The sequence below is a fragment of the Acanthaster planci genome, linkage group LG20, assembly GCF_054643075.1.
Source record: "Acanthaster planci isolate LZ-2023a linkage group LG20, COTS_SCS, whole genome shotgun sequence".
Classification (NCBI taxonomy): domain Eukaryota; kingdom Metazoa; phylum Echinodermata; class Asteroidea; order Valvatida; family Acanthasteridae; genus Acanthaster; species Acanthaster planci.
Genome location: NC_141796.1, coordinates 11,707,181 through 11,712,043, shown reverse-complemented (window position 1 = coordinate 11,712,043; position 4,863 = coordinate 11,707,181).

Genomic DNA, 4,863 nt, shown 5'->3' with positions numbered 1-4,863 from the left:
TACATGTACACATCCACGTGCGCAGTGAGATGTACATGTACATACAATCGGTGGTTCGATGTCATCAGGTCAGTGACTCTGTTGCAACATCAAAGAATCATGCGCGCAAGGATCCAGTTCTCATTATGTTCGTTTGTTAACTGGGTAGTACTTACTTGTTGTTGGTTGGTTGGTGGGTGGGTGGGTGGGTGGGTTGGTTGGTTGGTTTCCCACCTTAAAACAACATATTTATGTATCACAACCTTAGAGTCAGTTTAGTTTATCTATTCACAGAATCCTCATCCCATCCTTGCTCTTCTTTCTTTAATCACTTCCCTCCCTTCAAATAAAAGTGATCAATTTAATATTCTCCTCTCATCCCTATATACCCATAGATACGCTGACACTCTTGTTCCCTTTTAATGTGGGTTAATGACCCATCCTCCGGGAATTTATATTGCAACTGTTTGGAGGTTTTCCACAAGAGACGGAGTTTTCAGCTTGACGTGATTTGCACAGAGATATCGCAGAGAAGGCGGATAAAAGATTCCGATCAACGCCTTAAAGGCTAAAAAACGAGGATAACTTGCCTTTAGTTGTCGATAAAAACAGAGGCGTATCTAAAAACAACCACAACTTTGCAAGGTCACAAAGTCAACATGTAATCTTTAGCATCTACCACATTAGCAATAGCCTGCAGTACATGTAGAACTAGGCCTATTCTTTTTAACGACGTAAAGAATTGTGAGCAGTCAAATTTAGACAACTGAACGAGTGATAACGACAATAATTATTCACTCTTCAAAAAAGCACCGTACAAATATCCAGCTGGCATCTAGGTAGCAGTGATCTAATTCCAACACTGATATCGATAGCTAAACCTTGCCTACCTCGGTGCATTAATGCTCAACATATCTCACGTGATTGGTGTGCGATTATGTCACAACAATAACAGGTTGGTTACAAGTACCCGTTATGTTAAAGACAGTTATCAACAATGGATGTTCCATTCTCCTTTCATATGGCGGGTTTGGTGCACACTCATGATATACCTATGAAATCTTTCAAAACTGAATACGACCAGTTGTTTTGTGGGGTCCGGTTAGTAAATATGATCAACAGAAAGGCCACCATTTAATCGATTATGGGAGTTCTAGAAAGCCATGATGTTTTGGAAACGCTAAAAATACAACTGACTGGTCTGAAGTTTACACAACAGGCGATTGGTCTCAGGATGGAACCATTTTCTCCAAGGGACCAATTGCCTACTGTGAAAATCTTAAACCAATTGGCAATAAAAGTCAACGAAAAACTGAGGACGGATGACATGCCCATAAACACATGATGAATTAATGTCGTTAATCCCAAATCTTTTCAATTTTTGATAAGCAACGCCATTTTCTAGCCGGTTAAGACTAGTTCCAATTCGTTTTCCATTGACATCAAACCCATCTCAAAGCTCACTAATTCCAGCTATGTTTTTGTTAAGCTCCTACGCAAGCGACATCCTTATTATTACACACAAGGTCGTTCCTTTCGCAAAACAGCTAGCCACTGCCGATGGCTGCAGCTAATTGGTGGACTCCTAGAGAGAAATTGAAAGAGTTTTCTTTAGAATTTGCTAGTGGATTACTTGATTTGCGGTGTTTGCGAGTTAAGCAACTGTTGCCACTTTAAGGGCAATTATCAAATCACGGATGATAGCGCTTTAGCTAGAGTATTGGTACTTTTTCCCCCTACATGATTGCATACCACGAGCGACAAGTTTCTTTATCAAGAAACCAAAATTAAGTTTGTCATTCCTGTTTCGTGTAATTAGCTTTTTAAAGTGAAAACGTCAGACCCTCCATATTTTGTGGTTTGTATTTTAGGTCACTGTCGCCAGCAAGCAGTTTGCAGCAGTTTTGTATTACATATCTTCTGAAAATGAAAGCCTTTGAAACAGTTGATGGTGAAACAAAGTAAATAATTTTGTTCGACTCGGCTTTCACCTTCGACATGTGCAAACAACCAAAATTCGAAACTGCAGTTGAAATCATCTATATGCTGAGTTGAGCACTTCAAAACAAATTCAGACGAGATTTCCACAGAATGAAAGATTTAATGTCGATCATTAACATACATGTATTTGAGTAATCTCCACGAGTTGACCACATCCCCAACGACAGAGGAAACATTGGCGACAGCAAATAATAGTTAGTTCAATTATTTCTAGACTAATTACAGCTATCCAGGATACAGGTGTCATAAATCTCTGGTTCTATCCTGGATACTTCACCTCAAACCGTAACACTGCGGACTGACAACCCTCATAATTACATTACACAGCGGTAGAACAGCACTACAATTATTGTTGGATTATAAGATATCAGCGATAACTCAGCTCGACTGACCCTTATCATATATCATCACAGTATCGAGTCGATATAAACGGTAAATCTGCGGAGCATACAATCCAGTTTGAGATAACGACTACGGAATGCCTTCCTAATCATATTACATAGCAGTCTTGCTTAACTTGATATTTGGTACGCAGGTGTAACAGTTATCAAAACAGTTACCAAGTCGCGAACGAAGTACATTCTGTAAACTAAATCTCATCACACACTTGCACAACCACAACACATGCTTGAAAAGATCAGGTCATCATTATCAATGTTCAATGGTAAGCTTCAGTCACTCAAAGCAATGAGTATTTCAGCCTATATTGCTTAGGAGGACGCACAACAATAACGCTAATTACTCGAAAGGAAACAGTCATTCTAAGCCTGTGATTTCGCTGGTTTGATCCAAAGAGTGGGATTATATAAAGAAAAGCCTCAAGCACGTGTTAAGGAACGTGCACTGGCATAGCCTTCCTAGTTTGGACCTATGGTGACGGAGGATAAGAAAATATTCTGCCAGCGCAATTGTATAAGAGGACATATCGGATATGTCTGATATCCACATAATGAATGTTATCCTAACTTCTAAAAGCAATTTCTGAGGTGTTCAGGTTAAACAGAAATGAGGAAATGCCAAGACAACCATTATCACAAATGTAGAGTGGAAAGGTGTTCACAGAGGTCGTGCAACATCAGACAAAGATTAATACAAAAAGTTTCACAGTTTACGTGTAGCCGTTGTAGCTCCTCCATCTGGGGAGGCTGTGATTACAATGATTGAGACTGCGTGATCCCAATCAACAACAGTAATGGTGCATGTGCCCTGTTTAATCCAGCTTTGGATCAGTGAGGTTAAAGATTCCATCATGCCCCTGGGTAGGATAAAAAACCTACATCATACCTTAAAATCCAGTTCAGGTCATACAAATCCGTTTAATCTTCTCACGTTAAAGTCAATCAGCGGTCTGGGAGGACTAGATTTCCTCCCTTTTTGATTTTCCCGTGGTAGGTTTAGTCAGTTAAACATTACTATTAGCATGAGGTACGGTCCCTAGAGACGCACACACAACATATAATATTACGTATGAGACTAGTTTTTTGTACAAAGTTTCATGATTGTAGATTTTCCAACTGAACTCCCCACATTTTAAAACAGGATCAAATCAAATAACAAAATATCTGAAGTTGTAATCTAAGTCACGGTATGAGCCTAATGGGCAAACACATGCATTACTTCATTATGAGAGGCAGCAAATTCAATAGATAACAAAATGTAAACGCAACTCATGTGGCAAAAAGTAACAACTTATTCCAAAACGTTTAATCTCTAAAGCCACGATCTCCCTTTAATTTTTGGCATCATCATAATCCACAAATGGCTATATCGACCTTGTATTAAAGTTAATTAATGACCAGAAGGCAAGAGATGTAACTGACTGCGAAAATCTATAATTGCAGGACCAAACTCTCCCACGGAGGCTTAAAATAAGTTGACTGTTCTTTTTAGGTTTCCGTCTTAACCCATTCAAGGATGTGATTATCGGCTACTGATACTTAACAATTCCAACTAACTACACCTTCCAAAACATTTCGCCGGTACATTATTCCTTTTTTCTCACATCTATTCAGTGTTACCCTTCCAAACAAATGGTAAAAACCAAAGGCCTCTGGCTATGCGCCACGAGGAAAGAACCGGCGTCTGTAGGCTGCCACGAATCATGGACTTCACGTCTATACTGCGCATGTTCGTTATACAACTCAATGCTAACACCAAGGGTAAAAATGCACTATAGCCCCGTTGAAAACAGTGTAACATTTAAAATGTTCTGGGCTTAATAACATATAAGTCGTCATTAGTGGAGTTTCTCGAACAAAATTTAATTATTGTCTCGCCTTAATCCTTCAATTTCTTTTCAATTTTTGGCGTGAGCTTCTTACAACACAAACTCACCTCTCGAAAAGAGATAATTCACAAGCCAACACGCAGCCATTTTTCTATTACGATATCCCTCCAACTTTTTGGGCATTTATTTATTTATTTATCAGTCAACAGTAATTTGACAACTTTGCCCTCAGATGGAAGCCCCTTAAACCAGGGAGTGGATCCTGACCTATATTTACCAAATCCCTCCATTTTTTCGGCCAAACAATCTCCCTATTTCAAAATAAACTTTTCATGCAAATGAGCTCAGGAGAAATGGAATTTACACTGCTGGGTTATGTTATGTTACGGGTCACATGACGAGGTGATCTATACGCACAGACATGCTGAGCTCGTAGAGCTTTTCCTCTTTGCGCATGCACCATTATGTTTTAAGCTGTAGATAATCTGACCATCAGACATAGGGGAGCGAATTTCATGCCCAGCCTTTACCAATCCCGTTGATAAACCATCGTGGTTTTATGGTTCAAGCCTCAGCAAACTTAATTACCTTATCACCATTAACCGTTCAACCTCCTGTACACATATCTAAACATTTCATGAATATAATATCAGGCT